General features: G+C 36.8%; 1 protein-coding gene across 1 annotated transcript in view; it reads right to left on the bottom strand.

Annotated features, from left to right (window-relative positions):
- The window catches only part of LOC148949096 (cytoplasmic dynein 2 heavy chain 1-like), a 177,335-nt gene that overhangs the window by 143,764 nt on the left and 15,918 nt on the right, over nucleotides 1-17,653 (bottom strand). The window lies entirely within an intron of this gene.

The raw sequence follows: 17,653 nt of genomic DNA, 5'->3' as shown, positions 1-17,653 counted from the left end.
CGTATGCTTATTTTTTCCGTATTTTTGTTTGTTTTCCCCAGGGGTGATCGTATCGAACTGAGAGTATGCATTAAAATAGAAATTGAAAGTCCTGGCGCCCAAATGACCAAAAGGATTGGAGGAAAACTAGTCCACCCTCCCATGCCCCTTGTTTTCAAAAAGTTGTCTGATCAAAATTTTGAGTTAGCCATTTTGCTTAGAATAGTTGAAAGATCCCATAGCTAAGCTCTTAGGGACTAATATGACCCCTTCAGAGCCCGTACCGAAAGGCCTCTAAGTTATGAAATTTGCCCATTGTTTGTGTATTGTATTTGCTATTGGGGAGAATACAGACATTTTTAGAAGGGGGGAGGATTTTGTGCTTCGGATGGGATTACATGGAGATACTTCCCATGGAGAGGTAAATTTATGGGGCTGAATTTTCTAGGGAAAATTTTACAATAGGGGATTTGACAGGATTCATTTACGTCTTATTTGTCTTACTTTCTCTTTGCCGGCCCAATTTTGTTAGTGAAAATGTTCAAGGGAATTGTCCAAGAGATATTTTCAAGAGGTTTGATTTTCCGGAAAAAAGTTTCGACGGAAGGTGAAGGAGACCTGGGCTGAATGGATTTTGTTTAAGGTGAATCAAACAGTTCGTGGTAACGAACTGTAAGTAAGGACCGACCCAGCTCAATAGTAACCGAAACTCTAAAAAAACGAAACTTTGATACCAATAGATATATCAAAAGAATCAAATTTTTATGCTGATTTTAAATATATAAGTTTCATCAAGTTTAGCCTTACCCATCAAAAGTTACGAGCCTGAAAAAAATTGCCTTATTTTCGAAAAAATAAAGAAACAACCCCTAAAAGTCATAGAATCTTAATAAGAATCAAACCATCAGATTCTGCATAGCAGAAAACCTAATTGTAGATGTTTCAAGCTCCTATCTGCAAAAATGTGGAGTTTTGTATTTTTGCCAGAAGAAAGATCACGGATGTCCGTTTGTTTGCTTTGTTCCCAGGGGGGATCGTATCGATCCAGTAGTCCTAGAATATCGTGAGAGGGCTCAATCGAACGGAAATTAAAAGTCCAGTGCCTTTTTTAAGTGATCAAAAATTGGATTGCAACTTGGCCCCCTCCCGCGCTTTTTGTTTTCCCGAAGTCACCCAATCTAAATTTTGAGATAGCCATTTTGTTCAGCATAGTCAAAAGTCTAATAAACATGTCTTTGAGAATGACTTAATACCCCACAGTTTCCAGGGGATTGGTTGCAAGTTATGGAATTTGCCTTATCGTGAGAGGGCTCATTCGAACAAAAATTAAAAGTTCTTGTGCCCTTTTAAGTGACCAAAAAATAGAAGGGCAACTTGGCACCCTCCTTCGGCCATTTTTTCTCAAATTCGACCGAGAAAAATTTTGAGAAAGCCATTTAGCCGAAATAAAGCAAATTAATATGCAAATTTTGTTTTAATTATTCGTATACGGTTAGCTAATTTCAAAACCTGCATTAGTTCAAAAACATTCAAAAATTGAATAAAACAACAAGTTTTTTTAAATGAACAGAAATTATTCCGTATATGAAGGGGGGTTACCTCCTCTTCAACACCTCGCTCTTTACGCTAATGTTTAAATTTCCTCCCAATTCTTTAAGAAAGACTGCTGAAACACTATGTTCGTTTAATTGGAACAATGAGAAGCTTTTTTTATAAAGCGTAATAAAAAACTTTAGCGCAAAGAGCGAGGTGTTGAGTTGGAGGGAACCTCCTTCATATACGGAACAATTTCTGTTCGATTTATGTTTTATTTTCACTCCTTACTTTCTGCTAAAAAAACCTGTTTTTTTTATTTATTTTAAAAAAAGAATGGATCGTAATATACTATTGAAATAAGGAAAAATAGCTTACCACTTGAGGTAAGAAAGAAGTATTTAGGGAAGGTGCATAAGTAGGATGGTCCTTTATTTTGCTCTATGTGTGAATGTATAAATGTGAGAGTGTGGGTCATGTGACATATGAGTGTGAAGAATCTTTGACCTGAGAAATGAAGTGTATGGAGAGGGTAGGTTTGATGAGAGATGGCGTGTGAATATAAGGATTGATGTATGCTTTGCATACATCAATGAGGCACAAAGTTGATTTTTGTGATTTGTGTTTTTGTGATTTTTGTGAGATTGTACGCTTTGCATATATGAATGGAGCACAAAGTAGATTTTTGTGATTTGTGTTTTTCTTTTTTCCTGCCCTGTCAATCACTTCGAAGTAATTTTTCATTTTTATACGAAGCTAAGAGAGGAACGGAAATAATAAATGAAAAATAAAATAAAAAAAGGGGTGAGAAAACAAGGATATTGTCAGCCAGTGGCAAAACATGAAGACAAAGAACAAGCAAATATTTTGACAAGGACCGCCGCCAAGTCGTCCTCAATGCGAAACAAAAAAGAAAAACACAAAAAAAGAAAAAAACAGCAAAAATTTAACCTTTTGGAATTTACTTGACAAAATTCGAACAGACCCTCCCCTTCTCTAACCGTAAAAGTCTAAGGCCTGTTGCGTCATTTGTGTTTTATTGAAATTACGTGTATCTTGAATATTATGCTTTTGTCTTTCAAAACATTGACGACAAATCAATAAAATTCATTATTATAATGAAGGTGACTAAAATAAACTGATGAAAATAAATTGAATACTTAATATATAATGATATTAATTCCTGAAAAGTCAGTGATTCAAGATTTCATTGCACTACTACTGTGCTACTACTACTGCTACTAATATTGCCACTAAAGAACTTAATGAAAATAGTTCAAGTACATCCAGGTGGACTGAATAGTATACTAGAGGACTTTAATAGGATATTGAGTTAAAACTGTCAAGGAAAGCTGATGGCCAAGTCAAATGAAATGTACAGGTGACAGATCGTCAAAAAGGTGTATCGTAAATATTCCATGAACGACTCAAAGCATTAAATTAAAACTCTAAGGCCTACTACGACTAGCACTTCTAGTGCTACTATTACTACTATTATTACCACTACTACTGCTACTGCGACTACTACTGCTATTACCACTAGTATTATTACTGATACTACTGCTACAGCTATTACTGCTAATGCTACTGTTACTACTGGTGCTACTACTGGTAACCTGGTGAATCCAGGCTATTAAAACAGCATAAATGCATTATTTCATGCAAAATGAAATATCTTGGGAACAAATTAGGGTATTAAGTTTTACTTTTCAGGGAAAGCTGAGGGGTGTGTGAAACATAAGGTACTACATCTATCCAGATCATCAGAAGTGTGTAGTTGCAACATCACAGGAACAGCCAAGGCTGATAAACTGGAGCTTTAAGATCTTGTTATTGGGAAGGTTGAACACTCACAAGAAAATATGTCCTTCCATGTTTGTCATAAGGGTGTATAGAAGGTATCAGAACGGCTGAGGGTATTAAATAGAAATTTTCGTTGCTACTTTAGTTATTACTGCCACTTCTCTTACTACTGATACTATAAATACTACTTATGCTACTACTATGACTACCAGCCCTGCTGCTACTACTACTACTACTGCTGCTGCTAGTGTGACTTTTATGACTCTAAATGTAAATTTTACAACCATGATCTACGCCTAGGACTAGTTATTGCTGCTTGTGTTTAGATTTTCACTTTAACACCCTTAGACCTAGTGCTTTAGCAGTAGATGAAGTAGTAGCAGTAGTAATAGTAGTAGTAGTTGCAGTAAGGACTTTAGTAGTAGTAGTAGCAGTAGTATGGACTTATTACCTTTTGCTCAGCTGAACACCCTCATTATCAAACCCTGGAAATTTGAATTTAATAACCTAGGTCATTCCTAGGAAACTATTAGTACACCGTTGTGACAAATTGCATACATATATTACGCTTCAATTAGTTCAACATCATTATTCATCGGAATTTTTCACCTATTAAAATTAATAGGAGTAACAGTTGCATTAGTAGTAGTGGCAATAGTAGCAATAGCAGACGAAGCAGTAGTAGTTGTGGAGTGCACATAGTGCCTTTCGGTTCGTTCATCACCTGTTTTAAGTTTCTATTTAGTGCTCAAAGCCGTCCCTGTACACCCGCTTGACAACTAGCGTGGACAAAGTACATCTTGATTTAGTTCAACTTCTCCCTCAGCATCCCCTGAAACTTTCACCTTTATACCATTTGCCTTAGCAGTAGTTGTTTAATATCAGCATTAGTAGTAATATTTGTAGCGTTAGTAGTACCAGTAAAAGTAGTAGTAGTAGATTTAGTATGCACATAGTGCCTTTGGTTTAGTTCATCATACCCTATAAGTTTCAGAGCTGGACTTCCTGCCTTACGAATTAAAGAGGCACCTCAAACCCTTTATCATGTTTCGTCACAGCCCTATGGGCTCAGGTTGCCCTTTAAAGGTTACCAAAAAGCTACGGTCCAACTTTTATCCTTCAAAGAAGGCATGGAATGCCATTCTAACTCAACATTTTCTACGATCCCACCTGTTACCAAGTCCCCTAGAAATTTGAAAGAATCACCAGCACTTGAAACGATGGTAGAAGCACCAAGCCAAAGCAAAACAAAAAAAACAAAAAAAAAGAAAAAGCCGACCAACACAGTAACACAGAAATTGACAACCCCTCACAAAGTCTCTTCGGGCGAGGATGAAATTCAAAGCAAAACCCAAGCGAGAAGATACCCAACAAGAATGCCTGACGACTAATTAATGTGTGACTTTTTGGTTTTAAATAATTTATCCCTTTCTAATAACATTGCTTTTAATTATTCCTATATAGAAAGTAATCAGCATGCCAACCCTATAAGCAGCTTCGATGGTACCTTAACTTATGCTAGTTGTAAATACCTTGATATTCTCGATTTTGCTACCAATGTGAAGCCAAAACTAGTCAATAATAATTCCCTTAATTTTCTTTGTTTCAACATCAGAAGCATCTGGGATAAGTGGCTTAAGTTTAAAGATTTAATTTCATTCAATGGTGTCTGCCCTTTTGACGTAATAGGATTAACAGAGACATGGCTTTCCGATAATGATGACACTAGTGATTTTTCACTCCCTGGTTACCAAATAATCCATATGCCCAGAATATTGACAAAGTGTTCTGGGGCATCTCACTTTACATCCGTCCAAATGTAAATTTTACCATGCTATCCAGAGTGCAAATCTATTTCCTCTACACAAATAAATCTGAGATGCATTTATTCAATAATTGTTAACATAGTTATTGGCCAAAATTCCTATATACTCTCCTTATTTTATAAACCACCTCCATTTCTGACCTCATTTTTTTGTAATATATTTGATGATTTCTCTAATTTTATTAATCTACCCCGTAAAAAGGCAATAGTTTTTGGGGACTTTAATTGCAACCTACTCAATGTTGGTAAAAATATTGAATCTGACACTTTTTTTTGAATTAGTAACAACGTGTGGTCTTCTACCCACAATTTATTTCCCCAGTAAAGTCTATCCTTTGGGATCAACTTCAACATTATTTGATAACATTTTTGTATCCACTTCCCTTGGAAATGACCTGCCCTCAAATATAATATTTTCGGACCTGTCAGACCACTTTCTTGTTTACCTGTCAGTACCGTGGCAACCACTGCCTCTATACTCTAAAATTAATATCCCAACACCTACTAGAAACTACAGCTGTGCAAATATAACCCATTTTATCGATTGCCTAAGAACCACTGACTGGTCTGATGTTTTAAATTGTCAAGAGGAAAATTCTGCCACAAATGGTTTTGTGCAAAGGCTAAGTGAGATTATCCATTCAACTTTTCCTATTTGTACACATAACCGGAAAACTATCCCTATATGCCCCTGGATGTCACATAGCCTCATTGTCTCCTTATATCGTAAAAACAAATTATATAAGTTAGCCTGTAAGACCAGTAGTGATATTGACCTATCAAATTATAAAAATTATAAAAACTTATACACTAAACTCATCCGTGAAGCGAAGAAAAATTATTATTATACAAAAATTCTCAATTGCAAAGGAAACATGAAAAAGATTTGGTCCACCATTAATGATATACTCTCAAAAAATAGAAAATCAAAGTCTACACCTATTCGCCTTAAAGACACAAATGGTAGATTAATTGACCCTTTACATGCACTTGACGCATTTAATAATTATTTTTCTAATGTTCCTCATACTGACTCCCACTCCTCCTTACAGGCTGTATTCCCCTGCTTCTATTCTGGATCCATGTTTTTCTGCCCAAATGATAGCAATGAGGTACTTCAAATCATCGGTTCTCTTCCCAATAGTTTTACACCTGAGTGTCTGGGATTAAGTAATAAGCTCCTGAAGACCATATCTCCTTTTGTTTGCGAGCCCATCATGCATATTGCCAACCTATCTTTAACCCACGGAGTTTTCCCTGATTTACTAAAGTCAGCCATTGTTATCCCAGTTCTTAAAAAGGGCGATCCAACTGAGATACGGAATTATCGTCCAATCTCAATTCTCCCTGTTATATCCAAAGTGCTCGAGAGAATCATCTTAAGACGTCTGTCTCCCTTTCTGTTTGACAGTCAGCACTCTGTTTCCTTGATTTCTCCTCACCAATATAGCTTTAGGCCGAAATTTTCAACTTCTCATGCTCTAATTGACGCCACACAGTTCATACGCTCACAACTTGACCTTAAAAAAACTGTATTGGGTTTGTTTTTGGATTTTTCTAAGGCCTTTGACACGGTCGATCATAGTATTTTAATACGTAAATTAAATAGTTACGGTATGCGTGGTGTTCTCCTCTCTTGGTTTGATTCTTACCTATCTGGAAGGATACAGAGTGTGAGCTTAGGTGGAGTATCCTCTCAGCCCTTACCTGTCCGGAGGGGTGTCCCGCAAGGCTCCTTTCTAGGCCCTATTTTATTTCCCCTATATATCAATGATCTTGTTTTGGACCTGGGCCCTTCAGTGTATCCTGTACTATTTATTGATGACAGCAACTTCTTCATCTCTGGCACCAATTTACCATCGGCAATAACCTCTGCCCAAGTCCTTTTGAACAGAGTCCAGGCATGGTGCCTTACGAGTAACATGACCATTGTTGGAACCCTTGGTCCCAGTTTTTTCAGATAAATGTCCCTCCCAGATTCATTTCTTTTGGCCCCTTAATTATTTTCCTTCCTTAAGTAATAAATATTAATTTTCCTATTATTTTGTGACGCCATTTTGGGTCCTCTTAACTGCGTACGTGCTTAATAGACCACGAGGGAAAGAATTGCGCAGTTAGGGAGGTCGGCCAGTAGATTAGCAAGTTCAAGGATTGGCTGGAAAGATTCATTACCACCCTAGTAACCCCCGCCGCATGCTGCGGCTAACGGGCTTGGAGGAAAAGTCCCTTTTTTAGTCAGTTATGCTTATACCGTAAGATTGTTAACAGAGTAAGATTTTTCTATGTACTCTTTTAATTTTTCAGCTTAGGTCGAATCTAAAAGAGTTGGTTAGAAAACATTATCGATAAACTTTGGCTTTAAATGTGGCCATAGACCATCCGATCACGTTAGTATACGGAACCGTTGGAGTAACCGCGGAAATCCCACTAATTTGGGGCCAAAGAGGGATCCTCCCCCTCCAGTAAGTGGCATAGCAACTCTTTGCGCTATATTTGCCTTTAAAAGTGGTGACCCCGCATAATAAACCTCCAATAAGTGGTACCAGCGGTGCTTAAACATCCAATAAGTGGTGGCAGCGAGTTAAGGTCCTATCAGTAAATCTGATAATAAAAGAATTCCGCGCTTTCGAAGAGACAGGTTAATTTGGCCTACAAAGTAGCCTATTGTAGTTACAGAGGCTATATATAAAAATCGTAAGGAGAAAATTTTTATCTGAGCTGTGCCTAGTCGGATAATAATAGGAATAAAATTTAATAATCAATAAATCACGCGAACAATTAACATGTGAGACAAGGGAGGCTGAGACACCCACAGATAATCGAAAAATTAAAGGAAATAATTTTTCACGAAAGGAGAAAAAGAGACATTGATAAAAGAATTTTCATTTGAACGAAAGACGTTAAATAAACCTTAAAATAATGGCGGACAAACGAAAAATTCAGACAAGATCTACCGCGGTAAAACAAAAATCGGATGCAGACACACAATTATATGCGACTCCTGCTGGAAATACCATAAGAAAAACACCATCAGATAGAACCATATATCAATCAACAGATGAAATAGACAATTCTGAGACATGTGAAGAGGATAACTTCAAACAAAAATCAGTAATAGAGCGATCCCCGGTACGAACCAGAGAAGAAGAGAAAAGTCTAAAGCAAGTACAGAAAGAATTACTCGCAGATAGAGAATTTCGAACAAAAGAAACAGTGGCGATAATACATGAGGAAAAATTATTACAAGAAAGAAGGGGTATAACAAAACAAACTCACCCTTCGAAGAAGGTACAAAAAGTGGGGGAGTTGCGGGGAGAAGAAAATATTATACAACGAGTAGACTCAGAAAACGAGTTAAGAGAATATAATAACAGTGAGATTCAGAGTAGGCCAAGTAGCAGAAGTAGTAGAATTTCGAATTCCATAATTATCTAAATGAAAGAAAATGAAAGAAAGCTTTAAATCATACTTTTATTTTTACGATATATTAGTTGTGAAATATTAAGAAAAGAGGAAGAAGATGGATAGCACAGATACAGAGATCGACGGGCTCGGGAAAAAAGAGGCTGAGCGTAGCTACCGAGAAAAAAAGGAAGAGGCTGATAGGATATACAGGGATAAAAAGGAAGAGGCTGACAGAGAGGAAAGAAAATACATAATAGAAATGATTACAGGGAGAAATTACCAAGAGCCTCAGAAATCGTCAACAATAGAGATAATACAGGCAGTAAACCTTCAACCAATGAATTTGGTTGAATATTTCGGCTTCTCCTTCAACCTTCAACCAATGAACGGCGGAATTAAGCGGGTTGCCGAGAGAAAATTGGGTAACAAGAATACAGCCCCTCCTTAACTAAAAAGCACAACTTGCATATAAAGCATTACCAATGGAATACTCAAGAGATTTTGAAAAGATAAAACAAACTATTTTTGAAAAATTTTAAATCTTCTCCTAGCAACTTCTAATGATACTTAGAAATGAGAGAAAGCAAAACAACAAAATTTACGCAGAATTTATATACAAACTGCAAAACTTACGTTTAAAATGGCTCAAATTGGACGATTATAGAATATATGTGGAGCAAGACGAGATAAAATAAAATTTGACAGAAGTGATAAATAAAACAGTAATGGAACTTTTTTTAGCAAATACCCACAGAGAATTGAAAATATATTTGAAAGAAAAGAACCCCAAAAAAAGCGAAGAAATGGCGGAAATGGCAAATAGGTGGACCGAAATAAGAGAGGAATTTGAGGAGACAGATATATTTCAATATAGAGAGTATAAGAAAAAATAGGCACTATAACACAGCGCAAGGAGAACTAACTTGCTATAACTGTGGTACCCCGGGGAATTTTGCAAGAAACTGCCCCAATACATATGACTATACACCACATAAAATGATAGCCTGGGCCATGACCCATAATAGGGAAAAAAATTACGCATTTGCAGAGTCGCATAAGATATACGGAAAATTGAACGGGGAATTAGTTGAAATGGCAATTGATTCTTGCAGTGATCAAACTTATGTGCGAACTGACCTAATTAATAGAACAGAAATAGACCATAAAAATAAGATAACAACATTATGTTATTATGGAGATAAACACCGATACCCATCTTCTTGGGTTAGAATAGAAGTTGAAAAGAAAGACGGTACAGTCCAAAGAAAAAAGATAAAAGTGAATTAATTACCTACTCTAGCAGTTGATACTTTAATGGGAGGAAACTTCGGGGATATCGAAAATCTCTCATTGTAAGAAGTGACTTCTTTAACAGAGGACAGATTACAAAATTACACTACGACGGAAAAATATGCTACTTCGTTGACAAGGCGGGAAGGTGAACCGGCCCATAAAACAAATGGGGAGGCTGTGTCACCCTATCGGAAAAACGAAATACATGATACGCGTGTTCAAAATTTTGATAATCCACAAAAATGGGATGCGGAAGTAATAAGACTACATAATATTGAAATTAAGACGTGCGAAATTGATTTTTCAGGAAAATTTGCAAATAATAGAAAACTTGAGAACACTTTTAATGAATATGAGACGCTAACAAGTACAGGCCAAAATGAAACGCTGAGTATACCAGAGAGAAATGAGACGAAATTTATTGTACGCGCTTTTCCTCGTAAAGTTCGAGAGATTTTAGTAGAATATGAAAAACCAAATGTCAGAGTTCAATTCCCATTTGATGATGAAATATTTGTTTCTGCGGTAAGAATAAAAAAGACTAAAAGAGAGAAGAAAGATATTAAGCGGAACTACAATAAAGAAAGACAGTCGAAGATGGACACTAGAGTCCAATTCAGATTTCATGACGATTTATTTAATGCTACTACAAAACAAAAGAAAACTAAGAGAGAGAAAAGAGATATTAAACGGAGCTACAATGAAATTATTCAGTCAAAGATAGTGGACACTGGAGTCCAAATTAGATATAACGGTGATTTACTATTTTGCGCGAATGACAGAATTGAGAAAAGTAGAGACGAAAAGAGGAATGCAAGGAAGAGACAAAATTTGGAGATTCAGCCTGCAGTGGCAAAAAACAAAAAAATGTTGGATGGTCTGTGCCTTGAAAACATGGATAATAAGAGGGAAAAAGAGGTCAAAGTCCCATGGGGAATAAAAGAAGATGGTTACAAAAGAGAGATGAAGGACCTACAACAGGTTGATGGGAAGATGGGAGATATTGAAGGTCGAGTCGGACTAGAAAGATTTGGAAATAAACTTAAGATTAGTATTATCAATTCAAAAGATATATTGATGCTCTTTGAGAAGAAGGACGACAATGGAGCAGATCCCCTGTAAAAAGTTACGCAAGTTAGCCCTTCTTCTACATGCTCAACTGGTAGACAAACTGTTTTCGCTTAAACAAGATTTGACATCTTTGATCTGAAGTCAAAAGGGGATGACTTCCCTCAGTCACTTCATACTTCACCAAAACCTTTGCCCAGCAACCCTTGTCATAGCTGTTATTATTCATGGGAATCTACAATTATTTCCGGCAAATTGTATTCAGTGGGAGATTTATCTAAGTTTCATCTTCAATTTGCATAAAGGTATATTCTTCAGTTAACTATTCCAGGGGAGGGAAACCATAAAAAAGCGATTCATGGTTCGCTCAGATTTTTACTTCATGTTCCTGAACCCTTATCGTTTTCACAGGCCTGTGTATTTTCAGCCTTAGACTATTTGAAATTATGCCAAGGGGCAATTTACTTTTTATCGAGATTTGGGGTTGTTTCCACAGATGGAAATTAAAAGGCTAGTGCAGCCAATTTTTCACGATGGCTGGCATCATCACATGTGCCAGAAATTGATTCTCTGCTCCTCTCATATGTAAATTCGTGAGAGCAAGAAAAGTTTTGTTTTTGATTGTGCTGTGCACAATGAATTTCTACGAGTCCCGAGGACGCCATCCTGCAATTATTTCCAACGGGGGAGGAAGAGAAGCTACTGAAAAATGAGGAAAACTTCATAGTATCCCACACTACTCGGCAAGGCAGAAACCCTTGCACGGCAGGAGCTCTAAGGAAGAAATAAACCTGGAAGACCTGGAAGACCAGAGGAAGATGAAAAAGAAACTTAGTGTTTATTTTAGTTTGATTTTGTGTCTGAATTTCCAGCCAATCCAACGAGGATGTGGGCCATTTATCTTAGGAGGGAGGTGTTGGAACCCTTGGTCCCAGTTTTTTCAGATAAATGTCCCTCCCAGATTCATTTCTTTCGGCCCCTTAATTATTTTCCTTCCGCAAGTAATAAATATTAATTTTCCTATTATTTTTTGACACCCTTTTGGGTCCTCTTAACTTCGTACGTGCTTAATAGACCACGAGGGAAAGAATTGCGCAGTTAGGGAGGTCGGCCAGTAAATTAGCAAGTCCAAGGATTGGCTGGAAAGATTCATTACCACCCTAGTAACCCCCACCGCATGGTGTATCTAGCGGCCTTGGAGGAAAAGGCCCTTTTTTAGTCAGTTATGTTTATACCGTAAGATTGTTAACAGAGTAAGATTTTTCTATATACTCTCTTAATTTTTCAGCTTAGGTCGAATCTAAAAGAGTTGGTTAAAAAACATTATCCATAAACTTTGGCTTTAAATGTGGCCATAGACCATCCGATCACGTTAGTATACGGAACCGTTGGAGTAACCGCGGAAATCCCACTAATTTGGAGCCAAAGAGGGATCTTCTCCCTCCAGTAAGTGGCATAGAAACTCTTTGCGTCATTTTTGCCTTTAAAAGTGGTGACCCCGCAAGATAAACCTCCAATAAGTGGTGCCAGCGGTACCCCATACAACAAAAGACGTAATATAACCTGCTCTTGGTCTCAAGTACTCCTCCGACATCCCCCCACAAGTGGAGGTTGCCAAGTTTCTTGGTGTATTTATTGACTCATGCTTGTCCTTCTCTAATCATATTTCTTACATCACAGCAATAATTTTGAGACAAGTAGATATGATTATCTGTGTGAATTATTTTCTTCCTCCTGACATCCTAGTTACCCTCTATTATTCCTTTATTTTCCTTACCTATTTTATTGCGGATCAGTTTGGGGAAATACAAACCGGTCTTTCACTAAAAAACTAAAATTTGCCCAAAACCGTGCCATTAAAGCAGTTTTTCGGCTTCCCCGTCTATATCCAACCCGTGAATTGTATTCAGATTTTGGCCTGGCTCCACTTGAGCAAATCATACAAAAACTAAACTTATCGCTTGCTTACTCTGCTTTCCACAGCAATCTTCCGCCTCAACTACTAACCTATTATAACATTAATAATTCGGAAGCCCACTGTTTCCGTTCATCCAATAGAGCCTTTATAATTCCTAAATGCGTTTCTAGTGCTGCCCAGCAATCTCCCATTTACAAATCCATTATTCAATGGAACAAAATACCCTCCAGTGTTGAACTAGCCACAAGTTTCTGCAAGCTGTATAAAAATGTAACAAAACTTGATAATATAATTTAATCTTTCAATTTTTAACCAATTTGCTTTAATTACCCATGTTCTATTATTCTTCTTTTTTTTTTTTTCAGTGTTATTTTAATTTTTTTTTTCTTTCTTTGGTCCTTAACAAGTTCTCTTCTAGGATCTTTATTGTTATTGATGTTTGTGTTATGTTTTTATTCGAATAAATTAAATTGAATTAGTGCCCTTTTAAAGAGTCAAATGTGATTGGAGGGACCCCTCCCCCATGCCAATCAGTTACCCAAGCATAACCAATAAAAATTTTGAGGTAGCCGTTTTCTTCAGCATAGTTGAAAAGTCCAGTAACTATGGTTTTGGGATGACAACCCCCTCCCCCCATACCAACAGCCCTTAGAGTAAGGGCTCTAAGTTATACTAGTTGCCCATTATTAACATATAAGGCTTTTATGGAAGGAATGGTCGTATAAACTTCGGAGGGGGCTCATTCAATTGAAAATCAGAAGTTCTTGTACCCTTGTAAAAGTCGAAAGTGATCAGAAGGTGTCAACCCCTCTCCTGTCCACCCATCTTCTGTTTTCCCAAATAGCCCGTATCTGATAAAAATTTTGAGATTGTCATTTTGTTCAAAATAGTCGAAAGATCATATAACAATGTCTTCAAGGATGACACAACCCCCAGAGTCTGAGGTAAAGGGTTATAAGCTCTACTCCAAGAATATATAAATTTTTTTATGGAAGGTGTGGTGGTTACAGTCTTCATGGCAAGGGCTATAAGTTATACGAGTTTTCTTTTATTAAAATGTAAGGTTTTTATGGAAGGGGTGATATAAACTTTAGACATGGCTAATTAAATTGGGAATTAGACCTTCTGGTGCTTTTTTTAAGAGTCAAAAGCACTTGGAAGGCAACTAGCCACCGCTATTTCCTAATTTTCCCAATTCAATCCGATAGAAATTTTGAGATAACCATATTGTTCTATTTTCGGGGTTGACATAATCCTCGCAGAGCCTGGAGGCAAGGGTTATGCCCCCAGGGCATATATATTTTTTAATAGTCCTGGGTGTTCGTATAAACTTCGGAGAAGGCCTATTTGATGAAAGTCAGAACTTCTAGTGCCCATTTCAAGAGTCAACATCAAATGGATGGCGACCAGCCAATGGAGGACCCAACGCCGATCATTTCCCAAAACAAATCCAGTCAAAATGTTGAGACAACTTTTTTGTTGAACATTGTTGAAAAGTCCAGTAATTGTGCCGTTGGGGTTATTAGCCCTCCACATCCCTCTGAGTAAGAACTTTAGGTTAGGCAATTCGTCCATTGTTTACATTTAAATATATATTAGTGAGAAAGGTGGGTATATTTGACCATTTTCTCTTAGCACAATCCTTATGGCTACTTAAACAAGGAACTAGAACTTTCGATTTCTCTCAGAATGAACTCTTTTTATAGGAATTTTGGTCTGATACAATCAAACCTGAAAAAAAACGAACAAATGAACATGAATCCACGGTCTTTCGTCTTAAAAAGAAAAATGCAAAATTAAAAATGTTTATAGATTGGAGCTTAAAATTTTACAATAGGATTATCTGATTTACTGAATTTGATGACGTAACACGCTAATATAAGGAAAAAACACCCTCTTGGAAAAAAAATTGTTTACTGTTTGCCCATTAGCTATATAACATTTTTAATTTCGGTTTTTATAAACAAACTCAGGAAGATGAACAAAAGCACCAGAAATTGTATTGATAAAATGTAGAATAAGACTAATTGTGTAACGTTTTTAAACACTATCCATTTGAGAATCTCTTAAAAATTTGGACTAGTTTTTTCAACTGAAATCAAAATTTTTCAACCTAAAACGAATAGAAATTGGTCCGTATTCTAAGAGAGTTGAGCCCGTGTCAACCCATCGCTTTTTATGATAAAGTTTGACGTTTTTTTTTCTCAATTCCTTACTGTTCTTCTAATATTTCAGTTGTGTAGACTTATTCTCGAATTTGATCAAAATATTGTTTTGAGTCCACCTTCCGCTGTCAAGACAACTGCTTAAGCGAAAGAATCAGTGAATTGGAATAAGGAGATATTTATAATATCTAAAAACTCAGTGTAACAAGCGACTGTTAGCTAATGGGACAGCCCCTCTTATATATGGACATAATAATGTCCGTTTTATGTTGCTGCTTAATTTTGGCTGAATAATACTGATTTTGAAAACTTAATTCCAAACATTATTTTTATAAATCATGCCAGAAAATCCTCCACCCTCTCTTTGGAAATTTTTTTCCGCCTGAAAATTCTTCCCTATGGGAAATTCCTCCCCCTACAATTCCTTCTAGAATCCACTATAATATGGTGCCAACTCCAAATTCATCTTAATACACCACCCCTCCCCTCACCCCATCCCCAGTTAGATCTTAATTATGGAAACAGAACTATATCATCCTACAGTAATACTCCTCCAATTTGAAACTAAGCTGTAACCGCTAGAAAATCAATATCAAAGGCTCATAATATTAAAATTGTTTTGACCGCAAAGGTTTTTCACGAGTCCATTAAATCATAATTTATCAAGTTTGAGCCCTTAGAACTATCATAATGAATAGCATAAGGTTTGATGTAAGACAACTTTGACAACTCGCTTGGACAAAGTGCGTTTTGATTTAGTTCAACTTTTCCTTCAACATTTCTTAAAATTTTTTATCTTAATACCCTGGGCCTTAGTAGTAGTGGAGGTAGAAGTAACGGTAGCAGTCTTAGCAGTTGTAGTAGTAGTAGTGGTAGTAGCAGTAGTTGTAGGAGAAGCAACAGCAGTAGCGGTATTACTAGCGTGCACGCATTGGCTTCTGTTTGATTGAACAAACCCCTGATCATACCCTACAAGTTTGAACTAAAAATCCTTAGGAATTCCTGATATACGCCCTTTTGACAACATGCATGCTTTTAATATGTTTCTGTTAAGTTCAACATTCACCTCAAGATCTCATGAAAGCTTCACCTTAATATCATTTGCCTTTTTGGAGACCAAGATCAAAACAAACTCCCTTTTTCAAAAACAAACACTATTTATACACAACAGGCAAAATGTATAACTTAAAACCCTTTCTCGAAGGGTTGTAAAGGGTCACCATCCCCAGAGGCATAGTTTTCTAGATCTTTTAACTATCAGAGGCAAAGTTCTAGCTTTGCCTATAGTAAATACAGCCTATAGTAGGCTTTAATGTGTTATTATTTTGTCCAGGAGACGCTTCATATGGAAAGAGTGGTCACATAAACTACGCAAAGGGATCATTCGATTAAAAATTGAAAAGTTGAATGTCCCTTTTTAAGAATCAAAGGTGATTGGAGGGGAACAAGCCCTCTTCCTACGCTCTTTTCTTCCAAAATGCATCCCATCAAAATTTTCAAATAGCCATTTTGTTCAAAATAGCCCAAAGGTCAAATAATTATGACTTCGGTGAGGCAAAACTTTATAGAATATTGAGGGATATCTTAAAGTAAATCAAAAGGCACAACGCGCATCCAATTTATCAAAAGGCGCATATGCAATGTCTGAAGAACGGCTGAGCGTATTAATTTGAAACTTTTGGTCACGTCGAAAGGTGGTTGGAGGAATACATACCCTCATCCAATGTCCATTTTAGCTGCCCTCCAACCAAAAAATGTCCGACCAAAATGTTAAAATAGCAATTTTGATCTAAAGATCAAATAGCTAAGTCTACGGGTAAAGAATACTCCCCCCAGCCTTTGAGAGAAATGCCAAGCACATTCAAAACACACTATGTGCATTGGCAAAAGGGAGCTTCAGCAATATCTAATGGATGGCTGACGCTATTTAGTTAAAGTTTCAGGATATGTTGAGGACGATATTAAATAGTGATTTAAGGGCTGCCAGCCTCTTCAACCTTTTTAGATACTCCTCCCCTCATCACTAACGAAAATATTAAAATTGATTTTGTTCAAAACAGTTAAAATGTCTCATATCTATGCCCCCCAAGTATGTGATGCTCGCCACAGCCCCCAAGGCAAGATTTGTAAATTACCCAATTTGCCTTTTTTTAACATACTGGATTTATCACACGAAAATGGAGACTGGTTGATTGTGAGTGTGTTCATGACAAAAATACAAAGAGCGTTAAGATGAAACTTCCGGAATGTTGAAGGACGTGTTAAACAATATCAAAAGATACTTTGTGCATCAAGTTTATCAGAAAGGCTCATCTGCAGCAATATCTCAAGAACGGCTGAGGGTTATGAGTTTAAACTTTTATACCATGTTGAGGGGGATACTGAAAAAAGATCGGAGGGTAATCAGTCCCTTCCCATGCCCTATTTGGCTGTCCTCTCCCCCAAGGACATTTTAGTGCTAAATTCCAGAAAAGCCATTTTATTTAAAATAGTAGAGCATTTAATTAACGATGCCTCCACGGTCCACAAAACCCCTCACAGCCCCTTGAGCAAGTGTTATAAGTTATATATGTTGCCCAATTTTTATACATAAGGTTGATTGTTAGGGAAAGGGAGCAGGTTTGATCCTAGGTTTCCAAAAAGGTTAAGGGTATTAACGTGAAA

This window comes from Artemia sp. Qi Xiang Cuo, chromosome 8, assembly GCF_049724085.1.
Source record: "Artemia sp. Qi Xiang Cuo chromosome 8, ASM4972408v1, whole genome shotgun sequence".
Taxonomy (NCBI): Eukaryota; Metazoa; Arthropoda; class Branchiopoda; order Anostraca; family Artemiidae; genus Artemia; species Artemia sp. Qi Xiang Cuo.
The sequence above is the reverse complement of the archived record's forward strand: the minus strand, read 5'-3'. Positions and strand labels throughout refer to the sequence as shown.